Raw genomic sequence first — 22,196 nt, 5'->3', positions numbered from 1 at the left:
AAGATCAAGGTGTTCACAGGTCTGGCTTCTCCTGAGGCCTCTCTCCTTGGCTTGCAAACGGCCGCCTTCTTGCCCTGTCCTCACACGGTCTTCCCCGTGTGCTCATGTTTATGTCCTAAGCTCTTCTTACAAGGACACCAGTCATATTGGCTTGGGGCCCACCCTCATTTTACCCCAGTTACCTCTTCAAAGACCCTATCTCCAAATACAGTGGACCCTGGAACAGCACAGGTTTGAGCCTCCCAGGTTTATACACTGATTTTTGCAGTGTGCTACTATAAATGTATTTCCTCTTCCTCGTGATTTCCTTAACATTTTCTTTCCTCCAGCTTATTCCATTGTGAGAATACACTATATAATACATATATAAGGGCATCTGGGTGGCTCAGTGGGTTCAGCATCCGACTCTTGACTTCTGCTTAGTCATGATCTCACAGTACGTGGGTTCAGTCCTGCGTCGGGCTCTGCCCTGACAGCATGGAATCTGCTTGGGATTCTCTCTCTCCCTCCGTCTCTGACCCTCCCCTCCTCATGAGCCCATGCTCTCTCTCACTCTCTCAAAATAAACATTTGAATACAATAAAGATATATATCACATACAAACTATGTATTAGTCAATTTATGTTATCAGCAAGGCTTCTAGTCAACAGTAGGCTATAAAGTAGTTAAGTCTTGACGGAGTCCAAAGTTACAGGCAGATCTGCGACTGCATGGGGGTCAGTGCTCTTAACCCCTGCGTTGTTCAAGGGTCAGCGTAGTCACAGTCTGGGGCGCTGGGGGTTAGGGCCTTCACATACGGATTTTGGAGAGACAGAACCCAGCCTGGAACACCAGACGCCCTCTGTGAGTTTGCTCCCGGTGTGGTCCCACTTCAAAACCCTTCCATTTTTTTTTTTTAAATGTTTATTTATTTTTGAGACAGAGAGAGACAGAGCATGAACGGGGGAGGGGCAGAGAGAGAGGGAGACACAGAATCCGAAGCAGGCTCCAGGCTCTGAGCTGTCAGCACAGAGCCCGACGCGGGGCTCGAACTCACGGACCGTGAGATCGTGACCTGAGCCGGAGTCAGACGCTTAACCGACTGAGCCACCCAGGCGCCCCTCATCCCTTCCATTTTTAACTCCAACTCCTTGCTTCCCTCCTCTGCTGGGCATCCCAGGCAATGCCCCCGCTCCCGCCCACACGCGCCCACACCCTTGCACCAACACTCACATGGACACGCTCCCACCCGGGACAGAGCCTTACCATCCTCCAGCTCTGGCCTGAGAAGCTGGACCCCCTCTTTCCCTGGAACCACCCTCAGACACAGCAGCAGCCACAATGGCCTCCTTGCTACCTCCCCGGGCTGCCAACGTCACTCCCCACATCAGGTCCCCTGCCGGGTCTGGTCTCTCCCCCTGGTCCTCGGACGGCCACCTCCCCCCTGGCCCTCAGCCTCTAAGGGGTCCACAGTCCCTGCCCGAAGAGGTTCCCCCAACCGGACCCTCCTGTTAGTTCCTCATCTGCCTTATTTATTTCCTTAACACCCTCGTTCTATCCCTTGTGAATGTTCCTCGTTAATTTGGTGACTGCGGACTGTCTGCCCATCCAATGGGGTGCTCTGTGGGGGCAGCACCAGACCCCAGGGACGTGCTCGAGGACGTTTCCACCCTCTGCTGCGGAATGGCTAACAGCCGCTGTCCACACACTCAGAGTCAGAGCTAATGCAGGTGAGGGGTGGGGAGAGTAACAGGGAACAGGGGCTCTGTGTTTACATTTTAGGGGAGGGAGCTGGAGAAAGAGCGAGACTCTAGTCTCAGGTGAGGTCGAGGGGAATGGCTGGCGTGAGACCTTTCAAGGCCCAGGGAAGTCACCACACGCAAGGTCACATTCTAGCTGTGCCTCAGAGTCTGGGTGGGGGACCCCGTGAGGAAGGGCCCTGCCAGCACAAAAGCAAGAGACAAGTCCTGGGAAGGGAAAGCAGCTTCTGGGCCAAAGGAGGGCCGCGGCCCCAGGCCTGGCCCCGGTCGGTCCCAGTCATGGGGGTGATGGTAATGTTGACTCTGGGATCATGGAGCAGGGCAAGGAAAGCAGTTTCAGAAGAAGGGCGATTCAGTTCTTCCATTCTAAACCTATTCCTCCAGTGGAGCCCATGCCACAATCGCACCTTTACCATGCTGCTGCCATCTTTAAACAGGGCAGAGTGCACGTAAGGACACTGATGTGAAGTCACTTTCCAGATGCCATGTGAATGAAGCGTGCGCGTGCGTGTGTGTGTGTGTGTGTGAAAAAGAGAGAGGATGGAGCCATCACCTCGCACTTGCCTACCATCACGTCAAAGTCTATGTGGGGGGCGCCCTCTGGAGTTAAGCAGTGCACGACCCACGCAAACTTCCTTGCCTGCCCTGCCCTGAGTCTCCCCGCTAGCGAAAGCCCTAGAGGCCCAGGCCCTGCTCCCCACCCTCTGCCTTCCCGGCTGCTCCCTAGACTCCCCAGCCTGCAGGATGAGTCAGGTAGGAGCTTGTGGCTTTCAACTCCCTGGTCTCCCAAACCACCCAAATTCCCCTCTGGGCCCCTCATGGCTTCCCCACTTGGTCTCCCTGACTAAGCCGGGGAGGCTGCTCCCCTGGCCAGGTGGGGAAAGCAGTGCCCTCTGGTCCTGTTACGTACCTCCTGTAGACACAACAGGGATAGTAGGGTGGCAGGGCGTGTGACCTTGGCTCTGAGACTTTGGCAAGGCCCCACCCCTCTTACCTGAGTCATGGAATTCTCCAGAGGTGGGCAGGGCTGCTGCCTGGAGCCAGAAGAGGTGAGGTCATGGGTCGTGTCCACCACAGTCCCCGCCCCTCCCTGTGCTGGGGCTGCTGAGCTCATGTTTCCGGGAGCTTACTCGCCTTGACCCGGAGCCTGGAGCAGGTGGGAGGGGCCCTGTAGATACCGTGTCTCCTGCTGGGCTTCACGTCCCTTTCATCTTTCTGTCCTTTCCACTGGAAAGAGAAGCCAGGAGCCTGGAGGGACGCCCCGGGAGGGGCTGGGGAGGAAGTAGCCAGAGGGGGACTCTGTGCGTCAGGACAGAGACGGGGAAGGTCAAGGGCTGTCTTCCCCCCACCCCGGGGCGTGAGGGTGTCTTGGGGAAACTCTGGGGTGGGGTGGAAGGAAGTCAGGGTCTGACTGGTGGTGGCCCTAGACTGGTACAGGGGATAAATCCACCCTTGAGGGATCTGAGCAGAGGCATGTTTGGGCGCAGGTGAGGGCGTGTGGCCTGTCCCCAGGGTTGCGGGGGCCCTCGTGAAGGCAGGTACAGCTGGGCACTGGCAGCCACCAGGGCTCCACCAAGAACGGAGAGCAGGGATGGGCGGAGCTCCGCTCACCCTCTCTGTAGGAGTCCTGTATCTTCCCCCAGTGCTGACACAGACCGGCTGGCTCCAGTTTCCAGATGGGCAAGCCAAGGCTTCGAGAGGGTCACAGGGGGGCCGCAGGGGCTTGATCCAGCGCCACCCCCAACCCCAGAGCTGTGCCCCTTCTTTCAGAAATGGTGGGACTCGGCCCCACGTGGCTGGACCAGGACAGGAGCAGCCGACAGTGAGGGCGGCGGGCTGTTGGGGGTGAGCAGAGACGATGGAGGGACTGTTTTCAGACCTGGGAGTGGGGAAGGAGCATCCACGCACATGTGGAAAAACTACTGGAAGGTGTGGAGTAGGGACAGGCCAGGATCAGGGCTTCCGAAGCCATCTCCCCAGAGGCAGGAAGGATGACCCCAAACCAGCGAGGCCCTCAGGTATTCAGAGGATTCGGAAGCAGAGCTACCCAGGACCTAAGGTGGGATGGGTGAGGTGTCATCCTGGGGGCCTGCGCGTTGTCAGACTTCAAGCCAAACCCCCAGAGACGCTGTGTTTGGAGCTGGGACAACCTATGACCGTGGATGAGGGCAGAGGAGGCACAGGGTGCGAGGGGTGGCTTTCCGGGGATCCTCTGTGAGGCCCCAACCCTGATGGCTGGTCTGGTGGGGGGGGGGTGGGGGGGGGAAAGATGCTTGAGGGGCTGGGGGTGAAGATTTAGAGCCAGAGAGCGGCTTCGGGGGCCCTGCCAGCCTCCTGTCTGACGTGCCTCCTCATATGGCGGGCACAGCATGTTGGTCCCGCCCTCGTGCTGCCTGGGGACCAACTCTGTCACCCTTAGCAATTACAGGAAGGGCACAGTGGTTGGTTTGGGGACTCCTGGGGACAGCTGTCTTTACTCTCAAGCTCACTCCCAAGCTACACACCCACATACACACTCTCTCTGTCTCTCATACACGTCACACGTGTTCACACACACACACACACACACACACACACCTGCAGCCAAGATGTAGGCTCATGTCGTAGGGCCCAGGGACGTCCCCAGGAGGCTGAGTCGGGGGAACACTGGCCGGGTGAACTCAAGGGAAGTTCATACTTTGTAGATGTGGCCCTGAGAGGGAAGGGCTTGTCCAAGGTCACCCAGCCTGTCAGGGCCCACGATGGCTAAGCAGCAGACGCCTCCAGCCTCTGCCCGGGACTCCTGGCTCGCTTCCCCTGCTGTGCCCTGGGCGTCTGCTCCCCTGCAGGCCGGTGCCTGATGCCCGGTGCGGTACCATGTGCCCTGCAGTGGTCCCTTCCCAAGGACCCCACCCCAGGGGCCGGCTTCTCCAATTCGCACCCAGAGCACCAGCTCCTTGGCAGGTAGGGTTTCCTTCCCACTTAGCCCCCACTTACCATGGCCAGAGCTGTGCCCCATCCCTATGACCTGAAGAGTAAGGAGAAGAATCGGATGATGGGGCCACAGAAGCGGCCATACCAGCTTCCCCTCGGCTGGGCCAGGACGCGCAGGGGCGAGGGAGGGAGCTGGCGGAGTCCTGGGACGCAGCAAGCACGTACTGAGGGAGCAGTTTCCTGCTCTGTCATTTCCAAGTCTGTGACCTTGGGCAAGGACGTGCCCTCCCTAGATCTCACTCTCCCGTCTGTGACACGGCATCCACCTCAGAAGGCTTCTGTGGGGGAGCGGGGAGCGGGGGGTAATTGTGATAACGCGTGTAGAGCACAGTGGGGACTCAGCAGATCGAAATCATTCCTCCGGGGTCCAGGCAACACCAGCCAGCCCGAAGAGGCAGCCGGCTGAGCTCAGTGGGGGAGCGAGGATGGGCCAGGTCAGGGTCCCAAGGAGGGAGAGGCCTCACTGCCGGAGAGCCAGCCCGGCCAGCAGGTACCCCGGGACCTGAGCTGCTGATCTGTGCAGGGTGTGAGGGGCGGGGTCTGCCTGGGGCTCAGAGGCCCAGAGAGAGGCCGGGGAGACCGGGGGGCTTCCCCGGGGCTACCAGCTCCCGACTGCAAAGCCACCCAGAGCTGGGTGGATGGTGGCCCTGGACATGAAGGGGGAATGCCTGCCCCTCCTTCAAAGCCCCAGATCAACGCCCCTCAGGGCTTCAGCTCAGTGGCTCCCACTAGCCCAGTGCACAACCCACCCACCCTGTCCCCTCTCTGGGCTCCCTGAGGATGAGGGCAAAGCCTTGGCCTTAGTTTCCTCCATGATGCACAGCAGTGGCTTCACCCCGAGAGGCCGCCCTGGACGTGTCTGAAGATGGGGACCGACGTGTGGGCGGGGGAAGGTGGAGACCAGATGCACCCGGATACGTACCAGGAGTGCATAGGCCGAACGGGGCCTTTGTGTTCTCACTGCCCTGATTTCTGTGGGTTTGGTGAAGGGGGAGGAGGGAGGCTTCTGGTTCCAGAAACCCACTGGCCCTCAGGCCAGCATCTTCAGGCGAACCCTCTCCCTCCTGGGCCTCAGTTTCCTCCTCCTGCGAGTCCATACCCGCCTGGTGCACCCGAGGCCGTTCCCGTGACCACTGAGGTCATGACTGGGAAGCTGTGAGGTTCCTCCAGGAAGACGCGCCATAAATACCTCTTTGGTCTCATTATCTTCATTAGGGCCCGGGAGCCCAGGCGTGACAGCTGAGTGGGCGGGGAGCATGAGTCGCCCCAGAAGAATGGGGCCTCTGCTGGGGACCAGGGAAGCGGGAGAACGGGGTTTCAGCTCGTGTCCAATCACAGGGAAGGAGGAGGAGGGCCCTGTCCTGGCCCAGAGCCTCAGAGCCGGGATGTTTTCTGTTTGGGTAGGTGGGGCCTCCCATCCTGAGAGCTGAATGGGGATCTGAGGACCCAGAGTGCTCCCCTCAGTGGGGGGAGGGGGGGGAGGAGGCAAAGGATGAGGCAAGGAGCACTGAGTTTTGGCCAACAAACCCAAGCAGGAGGTGGTTCTCTTGCCGTTTCTTGAACATTCTTATACTGTATCTTAAAACCTCTTACGATAAAAACACTCAACGAACAAGAAAATAGAGGGGAACTTCCTCAACCTGATAGAAGATTCCTATGAAAAACCCACGATGGACAGATTGCTTTCTGGTGAAAGATTGAAGCCTCTCCCACTAAGATCAGGAACAAGACAGGGATCTCGGCCACCACGACTTCCTTTCTTGTGCTGGAGGCTCCAGCCAGGGTGACCGGGCAAGAAGAGGCGTGGAAGGAAGGCATACAACTGCCTCTGTCTGCAGAAGACAGGATCTCGTACGTAGAAAATCCTGGGGCGCCTGGGTGGCTCAGCCAGTTGAGTGTCCGGCTTCAGCTCAGGTCGTGATCTCATGGTTCGTGGGTTCAAGTCCCACGTTGCACTGTCAGTGCAGAGCCTGCTTGGGATTCTCTCTGTCTCCCTCTCTGTGCGCCCCTCCCCCACTCATGCATGTGCTCTCTCCCTCTCTGTCTCTCTCTCTCAAAAATCAATATTTTAAAAAATGCTTATATTTAAAAAAAAGAGAAAGGAAATCCTGAAGAATCCACTAAAAAGCTATTCGAACTGGTAAACAATTCAGCACATTTGCAGGATACAAAATCCACTTTGTTTCTGTATACTGGCAACGAGCAATCCAAAATGAAATTAAGAAAACGATTCCGTCTACAATAGCATCAAAAAGAATAAAAGACTCAGAAGTAAATTTAAGAGAACAAATGTTAGGTCTTACACTCTGAAAACTACAAAATATCGTTGAAAGAAATTTTAAAAGATGGGAATAAACGCAGAGACATCCCAGGGGCATTTGGGTGGCTCAGTTGGTTGAGCGTCCAACTCTTGGTTTCGGTGTAGGTCGTGATCCCAGGGTTGTGGGATCAAGCCCTGCATCAGGCTCTGTGCTCAGCATGGAGTCGGCTTTGGATTTTTTCTCTCTCTCCCTCTGCCCTCTCCCCCGCTCAAGCTTTCTCAATCTCTCTAAAATAAAAAAAGAAAAGAAAAGACATCTCATACTCATGGATGGAAAGGCTTGGGGTGCCTGGCTGGCTCAGTCAGTAGAGCGAGTGACTCTTAATCTCAGGGTTATAAGTTTGAGCCCCACATTAAGTGTAGAGATTACTTAAAAATAAAAAATTTTTAAAAAAAGAAAAGCTTGGGGCGCCTGGGTGGCTTGGTCGGTTAAGCGTCTGACTTCGGCTCAGGTCACGATCTCACGGTCCGTGAGTTCGAGCCCCGCGTCGGGCTCTGTGCTGACAGCTCAGAGCCTGGAGCCTGTTTCAGATTCTGTGTCTCCCTCTCTGTCTGCTCCTCCCCTGTTCATGCTCTGTCTCTCTCTGTCTCAAAAATAAATACACGTTAAAAAAAAAATTTTTTTTTAAAAAAAGAAAGAAAAGCTTAATATTGTTAAGATGACAGTCATCCCCAAATTGACCTACAGAATCAGTGTAATCCCTATATCTTAAGTCTCTGAAATGTCTATTTCTGTGAATCAGGGATGGGACCTTCTAGTAGGGGTCTTACCTTAGTCATTCCCTCAGGACCATCCACAGCTGACCCCAGAAGACTGCCCACTTTAAGGCAAAAAGTTAGCTGTAGAAAGAAAGCCCAGACTTAAGCCAGATAGGTCTGGAATGAATCCCAATGCTGTGTAACCTTAGACATGTTACTTAACCTCTCTGAGCCTCTTTCACACAAGATAGAGGTTAATCCCGCCTATCTCACAAGGTTGTGAAAAACAAATAAAACAAATGTTTGCAAAGCACCCTCCCCATGGTCCAGCACACAAGGTGCTCAGCCAAGGTTAGCTTCCTGCATATGTCCTCTCTCCTCTCTTTATGCCCCTGGGACAGGTGGGTGCACCTGCCTGGGAGAGGCCCAGGCCTAGGGAAGGCTTGGGACACAGAGTGATGTGCACTCAGGGATGTGGCCCAGTGCCTGACCTCCTGGCAGAGCTAGGATTCGCTTCCAAAGCCGTCGGGATCCTTGGTCAATGCTGCCGCATGGGCTAGAAGCAGTGCCGGGTGGAGCCTCCCTCCCTGATTTGACTCTCCCCTCCATCACTTCCCAACTCCATGACCTTGGGCAAAATCCCTCAACTCTGTGAGCCTCAAATTGCTCATCTATAAAACAGAGCTATAATCTACTTCTGGTTAATGCGAGAATGACAGATCACATGTGGAAAGAGCTTGCGTGGGGTAGTTGCCCAACGTGTGACAGGGATGTGATTTGCCGTTCGGAACGTAGGGGTCCAGTGCGAGAAACGGATGTCGGAGGAACGAGTCACTGGACAGAGGGTGTCATAAACGCTGAGGCCTTTGCACCAGACCGTGACCGGGAAGGAATGAAAAAGCACACCAAGAGCTGGGAATAGGAGCAGCCAAGTCGGGGAGGTGGGAAGTTCTGAGAATAAAAGCCAGCATTTGTGTCCTGCTTACTAAGTGCCAGAAACTGGGCCAAACCCTTGCCGGGCACCAACACCTCAGTCCTTCCGACAACTCACTTTATAGGAAAGACACCGGGGAGGAGCACAGAGGGAATTCCCACCGTGAGGTGAACCATGAGCCCGGAAGCCAGGGAGCTCTGCCCGCGGGGTGAAGTGTGGGCAGAGCAACTTGGGAGGGGAAGAGGAGGGTGTGGACAGGGGGTCTGAGCCAGGGACCGGGAGACCATTTTTGGAAACACAGGGCAATTGACCTTGCCCGATCAATTCCTTGACCCAGGAAATAAAAGAGAGGTGTAAACAGGCAAAACCAAACCACGGTGGCCCAGATGCCAACAAAACCAAGGAAGCCATCACTGTGAAGTCAGGATGGCAGCCATCTTGGAGGGGGGGCGGGGGTACCAGAAAGAGGCTGAGATTAGGAGGGACCCTGGGATGGGGGGCAGCTTCTGGGTGCCGGAAACATTCCCAGAGTCCGTGTGGTGGTTGTGGGTGGTTCCTTTATAACCCTTCATTCAGCTGTACGTTTGTCTTAAACACACTTGTCTCTACGCCTATTTCATGATAAGAAAGGCTTTTGGGGGGTCGCCTGCGCGGCTCAGTCAGATGAGCCTCCGACTCAGTCTCGGTTATGGGATGGACCCCCGAGTTGGTCTCCGCACTGACAGCCTAGAACCTGCTTGGGATTCTCTCTCTCTCCCTCTCTCTCTGCCCCTCCCCTGCTCGTTCACTCTCTCTCCCTCTCTCTCTCTCTCCCTCTCTCTCTCTCCCCCCCGCTCAAAATAATTAAATAAACTTGAAAAAATAGAGGGGGGTGGAAAAACCCACAACGATAGAACCAGGGAAAGGGATCCTGACTGGAGATAAGCATGAGACTTTTATTTATTTATTTTTTTAATTTTTTAACGTTTATTTATTTTTGAGACAGAGAGAGACAGAGCATGAACAGGGGAGGAGCAGAGAGAGAGGGAGACACAGAATCGGAAGCAGGCTCCAGGCTCTGAGCTGTCAGCACAGAGCCCGACGCGGGGCTCGAACCCACGGACCGTGAGATCATGACCTGAACCGAAGTCGGACGCTTAACCGACCAAGCCACCCAGGCGCCCCTAAGCATGAGACTTTCAGGTTGTTAGGAAGTGATATACGTCATGGCACGCCATAACATCTGAAAATCGAGATCACGTGGACGATGCTCGTTTGGAATTGCTGGGGAAAGAGCCTCAGGAAGTGCTAGAAACTCTGAGTAGCTCTGGACAGACTCGAGGCCTGGGGTGGGCTCCAAACAGCCGGCAGGGACTTCCCAAGCGGTTCACTTCTGTGAGGGTTGCAATTTTTGTACACGGGGTATGGTACGCTAATGGTTTATGTATAATAGGTTTATCCGGAAAAGAACCCAAACATTTAGCAAAGAAAGGGCTGTGGTCACTACCACTGAGGGTCTGGCCTCAAGGTAGGGAGGCTGTGATCCAGAGACCAACGCTGCTGACCCATTTTCCGGAGACGCCCTCCAGAGGCCCAGGACATCACCCAGGTGTCTCCACTGGACTTGTGCTGTGGTCGGTTGGTCTGTCCACTGGAGCCAGAGCCCTATCCCTTCCAGAAAAGTCCTTTAACAAATCTCTCCTCTCTGAGTGCCTCGGAGCCAGCGCTGCCCTGCTCTCTCTTTTCCCAGAAGGATCTCCTTTGGAGGGTGCAGGGCAATCCTGTCCCAAGGCCCCTGCTTTCCCAGGGCAGTGACGGGCCATGGAGTCCAGGGTCCATCTGCAATCTTGGGGAAGGCTTCTGAAGGCAGGAGGGGCTGTGCCCAAGGGCAGCCAGAGGCCTGGGGACAGAAGGGAACACTTTGGATACTTAGAAAATGAAAGAGAGGGAAAAAGAGGTCATAAACAAAGTTCAAAGACAAATGACACGGCAGGAGAAAGTATATATTTGCGTCCTAAGTGAAACATAAAGGATTTGTATCCTGAATCTGTAAACGAGGAAGAAAGAGAACCCAATAGAAATAGAAGCAAACGATGGGGAGAAGAAATCCCCCACCCCCCGAAATAAAATGGTCCGTAAACCCATGAAAATGGAAATACAAATCCACACCAATGAGATAGTAGTTTTCCTCTATTCGTTTGGGAGGAAGAAGATTGCCGACATACTGTGCTGGGAGGGGTGTAGAAAACAGCACGCGCCGTCGCTTTGAGAGGAAATCGGGGCCACCTCGTGCAGTGTTCATTTTGCAACAGCTATGCAGTGCCGCCACGCACCCGACTTTCAACCCGGCGAGCGAGTCCGGGAGCAGGGCGCACACTAGCACTCTCACAAGCCCACAGGGGTGCTTTGGGGAGAGGTCTGTGCAGCTTTATCCGGATTAGCTAAAAAGTAGCGACAACCTGAGCGCCCGTCCATACCAGGGGGCTCCAGTTAATCGTGGTATTTCACACGGTGAATCTCAGGCATTCCGCTCGCTTCAAGGAATTTCCACGATTTTGTGCTCAGGGTGAAAAAAGCAAGTCATAGCGAAATATATGTAAGGGGAGTCCGAATTTGTGGAGATGGGACAAAGCAAAGCTGAACAATAATAAAGAATAAAACACCGTGAGAGAGAAAGGGAGGGAGGCAGAGAGAGAGAGAGAGACAAAGTATTAGCTTCTGGGAAATGGAATTGAAAAAAGAGGCAGCTGGAGATGGGGTGCGTATTCACTTCGTATTTAGATACTTTTGTGTCGCTTTAATATTTTTCAGCAAAAAGGTGTTCTTTGATATTCTAAACATTCACAGAGAAAAAACTAAAAAGAAAAAGACACGATCATGAGAGAGCCAGCCAAGCGGTCAACTGTGGGTAATTTTGTCGGTGTCTGGGAGGAAGGGCGGGAAGCCGAGCGAAGGTGGAGGATAGCTGGCAGCAATGAGGCAGTGCCTCGATCTTGCTGTCCCCGCGGAGCCACTTCTGGCCCCTTGTGCGGGGGAGTGACACAGTCCTTTCCCTGGGGCGTGGTCTTCCTGGGGAAGCAGCCGCCTGCCAGGCCGCATCGTTCTGAAACGCAGAGTCCTCAGGGCCCCTGCCTCCCCGTCGGGACCCTGAGTGGGGTCCTGGCTCTTCAGCCCTGACTCTCTCCAGCCCTCCTTTCCTGCCCAGCCTGAGCTTCTTGCCAAAACCCACTGGCCACCGGGACCCGCAGCCCCCACCTCTACTGCAGGAGCGCGAGGGGCACCTAACTCTCCCTGCGCAGCAACCAACGCTGACCTCCCCCAAGGAGCCTCCCCACAAGAGACCAATTCCCCTCCTTGCTCCCCTGCTCCAGCAGTTCCCAATTTTCTTAAAATTTGTTGCCTTCAAAAAAAAAAAAAAAATCACATACATACTTGTTATTTTGAGCCCCGCGTCGGGCTCTGTGCCGACAGCTCAGAGCCTGGAGCCCGCTTCGGATTCTGTGTCTCCCTCTCTCTCTGCCTCTCCCCTGCTCACAATTTGTCTTTCTCTCAAAAATAAATAAACATTAAACAAAGAACATAGCATGTTTGTGCCACATCAAGGAATTTAAAAACATTAAAACGAAATAAAAATTAATAAAATTTTAAAAAATAAGATAAATAAAACTCAAACAGTGGGAAGTATATAGTAAAAGCTGAAAGACCCTCACTCTTCCTCCAACTCTTTAGCGATGACCCCTCTTAACATTTCAGAGTGAATCCTTCCAGACTTCTCCCCTGGAGGGATTGTAAAGAAAATCAGTTTAAAAAAAAAAAATCTTTATTTATTTATAAACATTTATTTATTTTTGAAAGAGTGAGACAGAGTGTGCGCAGGGGAGAGGCGGAGAGAGAAGGAGACGCAGAATCGGGCCCCAGGCTCTGAGCAAGCTGTCAGCGCAGAGCCCGGTGCAGGGCTTGAACCCACGAACCGCGTGAGATCATGACCTGAGCAGAAGTCAGACGCTTAACCGACCGAGCCACCCAGGTGCCCCAAGGGAAGCAGTTTGCATACGCATACCCGTCGTAACCAAAATCCTTCCCACTTCCTCCTGCGTCCAAAGTCAGCGCTCCTGCCTGGGGTCTGGGATCCTGAGTGGTGGGTCTTGCCTGGCACCTTCTTTCTTCGCTCAACAACTACCTACGGAGCGTCTGCCGTTGGGCAGGCAGTCAGAGGACGGACAACCAGACAGACTGCCGTCCCAGGGATCCTGAGCTCTGGTGGGGGAGATGCTCCAGAAGAGAAGATGTGCTTGGATGTGGCTGTTTCAGCCTCCAGCGGGACGCGCGCTGGCTGTCTCCGCACCCGGCCCTCTGACTTTGCAAATCCGCCTCATCCTGTAAGCCGGTTCTCCCAAATTACCCCGGCCCATCCAGATCTGTCTTCTCTTCCAGATTTCTTTTGCTACCAAGCTGCGCTCTGTATGTTGCTGTTCCCTGGGAAGCCACATTTGTCCAGTGAAGAAGCCAAGCACCTCCGCGAACCCCCACAGTGTGCCCGGCTTCCGTCCCACAGAGTAAGGCCCAGTGGTCAAAGGGCAGGTAACGATCGAAACCCTGCAGAGTTGTTTCGGCCGTTTTACGTATGATGAAACTGAGGCACGGAGAGGTCAAATGACTGGCTCGAGGTCATCCTGCCTGACCCCTAAGCAAACCCCACTACAGGAATTGCATATTGGCTCCCGCAGCTACCAATGTCCTGGGTTTCCCAAGGCAGCCCTGATTTCAACCCTTCTGGAAACGTGATGCCCATCCTCTGAGCCCTGTGACAGCTAAGTGGTGCGGTTTATACAAGAGATGGGGTGTCATACGGCCCGGGGACGCCTGGCTGGCTCAGTCGGTAGAGCACGCGACTCTTGATCTCAGGTTCGTGAGTTTGAGCCCCGTGTTGGGCATAGAGATTCCTTAAACAGAAACATAAATAAACTTAAAAAAGAGAGAGAGAGAGAGAGAGAGAGATGGGATGTGGATTTGTTGGTGCCCCCTCCCCTTTGCCAAGTTCGGGAAGAAGAGAGAGTGGGTCTGTGAGCAGAAGAAATGCCAGGCTGAGAAGAGCGAGTGGGAAGGAGAGGGCTGAGGACGGGCTGGCCTTCGGGCTCTGCCTGAACCAAGGATCTTCCAAGTGTGTTTTGACGTGTTGCGCTCAGGGGAGGGTGTAATTATTTTCCGTAAGGGTTTCCTAACGTATCATTAATGGATCGTTTCCCGCCCGCTGCAGAAGGCGGTTGCTTAGAGACTGGGTGAAGGGGCACATTCTCTGTAGGGGCGCATGAGAATCTAGAGAAAGCTGGAAGGCCACAGACTGCCACTCCAGCCCGCCGCACTCCCCAGCCCCCTCCTGCGCCATCGGCCGACTCGGGGTGGGGGGGGGGGTGGGGGGCCGGGCTCTCCCTTCTTGGTGCTCTTACGCACAGATCCCATGGTGGGGGGACCTGTGCCACCTTTTCCATACCCATGCCGCAGCATCCTGAGCCTGGGGGCTGCCGTGGCTTTTGGGGAGGATGGGTCAAGGGCAGTTGAGAGAAGCTTCCTTAGTATCAGGGAAATAACAGAGCCTTCAAAATCAGAAAGACACCAAGATCCAACCCCTCTAGCTGGGCGACTTTTTGCAAAATGCTTAACCACTCTGAGTTCTCCATAAAATGGAGATTGTGTTGCACGCCTACAGGGAGTTTGAGAGAATTAGAACCAATGTCTGAAAAAAAGGTCAGAACACAGTATATCCTCAATAAATGAGAGTTTCTTGCTTTTCGGGGTTATGGGGACATTCATTCATTCACTCATTCATTCATTCATTCATTCGTTCATGAAGCTTCTTGCTGTTGGCTAACTTCTCCCACTAGAATGCCAACTTCACTCAGGCAGAGGCTTTCCTCTTGTGTTCTGATGATCCTGAGTGCCATAAATGTGCTGGGCCCGGCATGTCTTTGTTGAATGAATGTATCCATAAGTAAGTAAACTGTATGAAGCACAAGGAGGTCATCAGAGCCATGATGAAAAACAGAGTGGACTTTTTCTTTTTAATTTTTTTTTAACGTTTATTTATTTCTGAGACAGAGAGAGACGGAGCATGAATGGGGGAGGGTCAGAGAGAGAGGGAGACACAGAATCCGAAACAGGCTCCAGGCTCTGAGCCGTCAGCACAGAGCCCGACGCGGGGCTCGAATCCACGGACCGCGAGATCATGACCTGAGCTGAAGTCGGACGCTTAACCGACTGAGCCACCCAGGCGCCCCCAGAGTGGACGTTTTAGATAAGGTGGGAAGGGAGGACCCGGCTGAGAAAATGACATTGAGCCAAGACTTGATGGGGGTGAGAGAGTGAGCAGTCGAGACAGCCAGGACAAAGGCCCTGGGGCAAGGGGGTGTCTGCAGTGTTTGGGGGTCAACAAGGAGGCCTGTTTGGCCAGAATGGAATCATTGATAGGGGCAGAGAGGCAATGAGGTCGGGTAGGCAGGGTAGGCAGTGGGGCCAGGTGGAGCAGGTCAGCAGTAGACCAGGAGGTCTCAAACTTGAGTGTGCATCCAAATCACCAGGAGGGGTTTATGAATAGACTGTTGCTCCTCTGCCGTCAAAGTCTGGGGCTCAGTGGGTCTGGGACAGGGCCTGAGAATGTGCATTTCTAATAGGTCCCCAGGTGGGGATACAGCTGGTCCGATGACACTCCTTTGACAATCACCATAACAGGTGACTGACTGTCAAGACTTTGGGTTTTCCTCCCGGTGCGATGAGGAGCCATCGGAGGGTTTCGGGTTTGGGGCCCAGGCATGATATGGCTTGCACTTGAAAACGACCGTCTGGCTACTCTGAGAGCTTAGACTGCAGGGGGACAAGGACGGGCACAGGGACACAAGTGGGTAATGGAAACTTTCAGATGTGATTACCGCGGTGAGAAGTGGTAGGATTCTGGCTAATACTCCGAAGGCAGAGTCAGTGGGATTTCCTGGCCGATTAGACATGAGGGAAATGAGGTCAAGGATGACAGCAAGGGTTTTAGCTGTCATCTAAAGTTGCCATTGACCAAGACAGGGAACGCTCACAGGGGGGCAGTCTGGCGGGGGAGCTCAGGAGTTGAGGTTTGTCCTGCTGAGTTTGATAAGGTTGCTGGACGTCCTTGAAGAGGTCAAAGAAGCTGGTGGATGTGGGAGCCTGGAGTGCAGGGGAGAAGGCGGGGCTGGACGATGACATGGGAGTCCTCTACGGACAGCAGAGATTGACGAGGCCACCAGGATCTCCCTCCTGTAGCCAGAGGGTAGAGCCCAGGAAGAGGTCTGGTCATCTGACCAAAATGGGCAGAGAAGAGATAGGGGCAGCTGGGCAGGAGGAAGGGGAGGAGGAGGAAGAGGAGATGGGGGGGCAAGGAGCCAGAGTGCTGTGACTGGCGAGTCAAGGGGAGGGGGCTGACCCTCCTTGAATGCTGCTAATAGATCGAGCAAGGTGAGGGCCAGGAGCAGACCATGAGGCCCAGTAACACGGAGGTTGCTTTGCTTAATACTCTCCTTTCAGGCTCATAACTGACCCAGGCACGCATTCATTCGGGCACGTGTTGAGCACCAGCCCTGGGCTCGGCTGCGTAGCTGGTGCCTGGCAGGGCCACGGAGAAACAACAGCCCTCTTCCTCCCTTGAGTCAGATTTGGGGGCGCCCCACGTCATAGAAAGCTCTTAGCCACTGCAAGGTGCTTCTGCAGAAACTCTCCATTCTCGTTCTTCACAAAGGCACGTTGGAGGAAGAGGAAATTAGTTAGCTCCGTTCTATAGCCCAGAGCCCTGTCACTCACATGTCACTAATGGACTTATTGACTAACCCCCTATGATAAACTTGTTTCCCGTGCTTCATACATGCTGGCTGCAGGGCGTATGGAGCCAGAAGTGCACTGGGTGGGGGCATGTGGGTTCTTCCCCTGACCTCTCCCCACACTGCCTGACTGACCCCCCCCTCCCTTCTCCTTCCCTGCCTTTCTCTCAGGCCCACCTCCAGGCCACCCACCCTGCCAGGGAGCAGCTGCTCCAGAAGCCAGGGTGGGAGTCAGGCCTCGGGTCCCAACTGGGGCAGGCTCCAGTTCAAGTAAAACACACACATTTCAAGCCCTTGGGGAGAAACAGCCAAGTTCATCTCCACCCTGGGGCCTAGGTCTTGAGAAAGCTCGGCCCTGAGCCTGTTCTTTCCCGCACCGCCTGACAGCCCGTGTCCTGGGTCTGGCCAAAGGGCATCTTGCCACTGGGCTTGTCACAGGAGTCAAAACCTGTGGGTGCAAGGGAGAAGAACTCCAGGCTGGACCCTGGATCTGGGGCTCTGGAGACTACGAAGGGCCTCAACCACAGGTACCCCTGCTCCACAAGCCCCACCACCCCCGCCCTGCCCCTTTGCTACTGGACCTAGGCGGGACAGGAGATCTAATTATTTGTGACAACAGCCCTTACATGAACCAGAATTGCACGGAAAGGACCAAATACCTCCCTCCTGCCCCCACCTCCACCTTCCCTTCCCTTCACCCATCCCAGGATCCCTTGTTGCCTGAGCTTTGCCTCTGTAGGGTCCTTTTCAAACAAAGACTGGCAGAATAAGTTGTGGTCCTTGCAAGCTCTGGACTGACACTTTGTCATTGCGAAGCACAAGGAGACCGCTGTGAACGGCCCCAGAAAGCCCTCCAAGATACCGTATCATGCTAGGAAGGAAAGTCACAGAACAGACTAAAGAAACAGCAACAAAACAGATACGCACGAACAGGATGTGGGTGCGACGGTGCCCGCAGACGCGAAGGGGTGCTTGCTGCCAGCCCAGGAAAGGGAACAAGAGGGCACACGACGGTGGAAGTTTTTATGGCCAGCATTTATCATGCAGCATGTGAGTAATTTTCTAATAGACCAAAGGGGGATGCTCGGGTGGCTCAGTCAGTTGAGCGTCTTACTTCAGCTCAGGTCATGATCTCACAGTTCATGAGTTCGAGTCCCGAATCGGGCTCTGTGCTGACAGCTCAGAGCCTGGAGCCTGCTTTGGACCCTCTGTCTCCCTCTCTCTCTCTCTGCCCCTCCCCCACTCATTCTCCCTCTCAAAAATTAAAAAAATAAAAAAACGTTAAAAAAAGTAGACCAGAGAACTGTTCACATCTAAGTGGTGAGATGAAATGAACGTCATCGCTCCCACTTTGTAGATGAAGAAAACTGAGGCCCAAGGGAGTTGATGAAGAAAGGTGATCAGTGGGACAGAGGGCTGGCTCAGTCGGTGGAGCATCTGACTCTTGATCTCAGGTAGTGAGTTCAAGCCCCACATTGGGTGTGGAGCCTATAAGAAAGAGAGAGAGGAAGGAAGGAAGGAAGGAACGAACGAACAAAGGAAGGAAGGAAGGGGGAGGGAAGGAGGAGGGAGAGAGGAAGGAAAGAAGTTGATCAAGCTAATGATCAAGAAAGCACTAGGCCTAGGATTCCAGGCCCCCTTCCCAGAGCACCTTTCCTGGACATCGCTGGGAGAGGCACCTTAGGAACATGCCTGGGGCTTGGCTCGTCGGAGCCTTGAATGTGACAACCACAGGACCATTTGTGAGCTGAGTGTTGGCTGAGTGCTGGCCCAGGGCTTGGTTCTCTGTCACCGGCAGCACCTGGCACAGGGCCCCGTGGCGGCCTTTGGCACCTGGCAGGGCAGAGAACTCACTCCCATTCTACAGAAGAAGAAGCAGGCCCAGAGGGGTTACGTGACTTGCTGGGGTCTCACACTGTCTGCCTGGTGCTCACACCTTCCCATATCCACTGGGGACATGGGCGGTCCCTGCCATCGTTATGATCAAAGCTGGCCCAGTTGACTGGGCCTGCACGGGCTCAGGGAGATGTGAGGCAAAGGGGAGAGGGGACCAGGAGAGCTGGGGAGGATCTCAGGCAGGTTTAAGTCTCCCAGTGTGACTTCCGGCAGGCTGAGGACTCGGGGGCCTGGCACAGGTGAGGCAAAGAAGGTTCCGGGGCAGAGGCCTGAGGAGGGGCAGAGAGAGTGAGGTGTCTATGTTCGCCCAGCGCCCCTAGGGGAGCCCGTGTGCCCTGAGGGCAGAGGGGCTGCCGTGAACCCTCTCCCCTCCCCTGTATTAGTGCTCTCTAGAGAAACAGGGCTGATGGTATGAGTCCAAAGGCCCAGGAATCAGGGTTCCGAGTCCAAAGTCCTGGGAGGCAGGCACCCCGTGGCCAAGGGCCGAAGCTGGACGTCTCAGCTCAAGCAAAGACAGCATCACCCTTCCCCACACCTTTTTGTTCTCTTCAGGCTCTCAGTGGATTGGATGGTGCCCACTCACATCGGGGAGGGCCTCTTTTTTACTCGGTCTCCAGATTCAAATGCCAGGCTCTTCCAGAAACATCCTTACAGATATGCCCAGAAATAATGTTTTACCAGCTCTCTGGGCACCCTTTAGCCAGGTCCACAAGTAAAATTAGCCATCACTCCACTTCAACTTTGAGTGGTGGGCCAAGCTCCCCCAGGGCCCTGGGCACTCTGCCGCTACCCATGTGGTTGCAGATGCCGGGTGGTTAGCTGTAACAAGCACTTTCCTCCTCCCAGGACCCAAGATCTAGATCCTTCCTCCCTGAGGGACAGACCCTCAGCCAGGGGCATACTTCTCTGGATGGCAGGGCGTGCAAATTAAGTACCAATTTCTTGTGTACTTGTTGCTAGAATGAATAGGTAGGTGTGATGTTGATTTGATTTTTACCTCAGTTTTGACATCTGAACTGTATTTCAGGAAATGTAATCGATTATTTTATGCTCTTAAATTATTTGGCCAGCTCAATATTATACTTCAAAACTGACCAGTCGGGGTGCCTGTCTGGCTCAATTGGTAGAGCGTGCAACTCTCGATCTCGGGGATGTGAGTTCCAACCCCACACTGGGTGTAGAGCTTACTTTAAAAAAAATCTTGGAGTGTCTGGGTGGCTCAGCCTGTTAAGCAGCCAACTTTGGCTCAGAGCATGATCTCATGGTTCGTGAGTCCGAGCCCTGCATGGGGCTCTGTGCTGACAGCTGGGAGCCTGAAGCCTGCCTCGGATTCTATGTCTCCCTCTCTCTCTGCCCCTCTCCCGCTTACGCTCTCTGTCAAATAAATAAACGTTAAAAGAAAAAAATCTTAAGAAGAAAACAAAAAATTGGTCAATGTTCTGTACATTAAAGGGAACAGTCAGTACAGTGAGAAGGAACAATCAATAAAATGAAAAAAATATTCGCAAATCACATATCAGATAAAAGGTTAATATCCTGAATATATAAAGGACGCCTCCGACTCAACAACAGAAAACCAAGTAACCCGATTTTTAAACATGAGAGAAGGACCTTACTAGACATCTGTCTGAAGAAGATATATGAATGTCCAACAAGCATATGAAAAGATGCTCAATCATTACAGAAATGTAAGTCAAAACCGCATTGAGGTATCACCTCACACCTGTCAGGATGGCCACGAAAGAAAGAAAGAAAGAAAGAAAGAAAGAAAGAAAGAAAGAAGAAAGAAAGAAAGAAAAGTGTTGGTGAGGATGCGGAGAAATGGGAACCCTTGTACCATTTTGGTGGGAATGTGAAATGGTGCAGCCACTGTGGAAAAACAGCACGGAAATGCCTCCAAAAACTAAAAATAGAACTATCATCTGATCCAGCACCCCCACGTCTGGTCATACATCCAAAAAAGCTGAAAGCAGGGTCTTGAGTTACGTGCACATGCACGGTCATTCCAGCCTTATTCACAATAGGCAAGAGGCAGAAATAACGCAAATGTCCACTAACAGATGAATGAATGAAGACAATAGGGAATATTATTCAGCCTTTAAAAAGAAGGAAATCATGTCACGTATGCCAACAACATGGATAAACCTCGGGGACATTTGGCTGAGCGAAACGAGCTTGTCCCCCAAGGACAGGTAGTGTATGATTCCGCTTCCATGAAATAGCTAGTCAACCTCATGGAAACAGAAGGTAGAAGGGTGGTCACAGGGCAGGGCGAAGGGGCAGACGCTGTCCCAGAGGCAGAGAGCTTCGGTCCTGCAAGACGAAAACGTTCCGGGGACCTGAGACACAGCAACGTGAATAGAGGTGACGTGACCGCACCATTCACTTACACGTGGCTGAGAGGGTACGTTTTATGGGCTGTGTACCACACGGAAAAATCAACGCATAAACCGACCAATGAACAGATTCTACAGTTTTCTTTTAGCGGGCAGCCTCTGCTTCCTCGTTGGTGAGCTCAACGCTTCGCTGTTCCCATGCGCACACCGCCGTGATTCTGTTCTCCAAACCCAGCAGCCAGCACCCCGAGAAGGCCCCGCCTCCTGCCACCCGAGCCCGGGCCTAGCACCCTAGAGGGCCGGGTGCACCCACACAGGGGAGCCTGGCCCCAAACAGGCACACGGTATGCCGGCAGCTGAGCCCCCGTGCCTGGCTGACAGCCCGGGAGCCTAAGGAATGTGGGCTTCAGACGGGACGGGCAGGTCTACCCCTGGCAGACGAGGGCTCCGGGATGGCAGAACCCGGGGGCGCCCAGGCCCCAGACACACTTGCCCGAGGGGAAGGGCCCAGCAGCTGGTCAGAGAGGTGATGCCAGTCAAGAGCCACTGGCTCTCAACCTAGGCTGCGCACTGGAATTTCAGCATCACGTCAGATCTACGTCGTTTAAAGCTCCCCGGGTGATTCCGGCGTGGGGCCGAGGTTGAGGACCGCTGCTCTCGAGAACGGACAGACGTGTACTCCCGTGGCACCAAGGCCTGAGCCTGTCCGCAGTGGGAGCTCCTACCCAGTCCCCACGAGGCTCAAGAGGCCAGCTCTTAGCTGCACCTGACCTTGGTCAAGAACTGGCAGGCAGGCACCAAGGGTCCTGCCTAGGATTCCAAGGCTGTCACACGTTCCCCACCATCCTGCGTAGGAGCCAAGGGTGTTACATCATGTTCAGAGCCATGAGTCACTGCAAGTGTCTCTGGCAATGGGCATAGAGAGGCGAGTGCCCAGGGGGAGGGAGGGAGCCACCGCACAGCCAGGCTCCCACGTCCCCTCTCACACAGAGGCCCCACAAACAGGACCAAGCTATTTTAGGGCAATAAGATCAAATGTGGGTATCAGTTCCCCCAGCTACTTTTGACTCGGTGCTCCAGGTTATTTCTGTGAGGGCGCAGGCTGGTGACATCCCGTGTCACTGAGCGCTCTGGGTCTGAAATTAAATGTGCGTCTGCCTGGAAGAACGAGTGTGAATTCCTATAGGATAGACAGTTGCCTGGCAACCGCAATGTCAAGGCCAAAACATGGGCCAGGACAGGATGGGCGCGGGAGACGCTCAGGTTTGCAAAGTGCCAAGGGTCTCCAATATTCCAGACCCCGACGGTTGGCCAGAATTAACAGTGAGCCTTTAACGGCACACAGAGAAGATAGTCCGTGGAGCTAAGACGCTTGGGCCTCAGGGCACCTCCTAGGCTGAGCCCCTGCCAGGGCCCCGCACCTAATTTTGACTGGTGGTTCTGCATTACTTTTCTTAAGGAGACGCCCTCACAAACTGCATAAGC

This window comes from Panthera pardus, unplaced genomic scaffold (assembly GCF_024362965.1).
Source record: "Panthera pardus isolate Hobbes unplaced genomic scaffold, ASM2436296v1 HiC_scaffold_15, whole genome shotgun sequence".
Classification (NCBI taxonomy): Eukaryota; Metazoa; Chordata; class Mammalia; order Carnivora; family Felidae; genus Panthera; species Panthera pardus.
The sequence above is the reverse complement of the archived record's forward strand: the minus strand, read 5'-3'. Positions refer to the sequence as shown.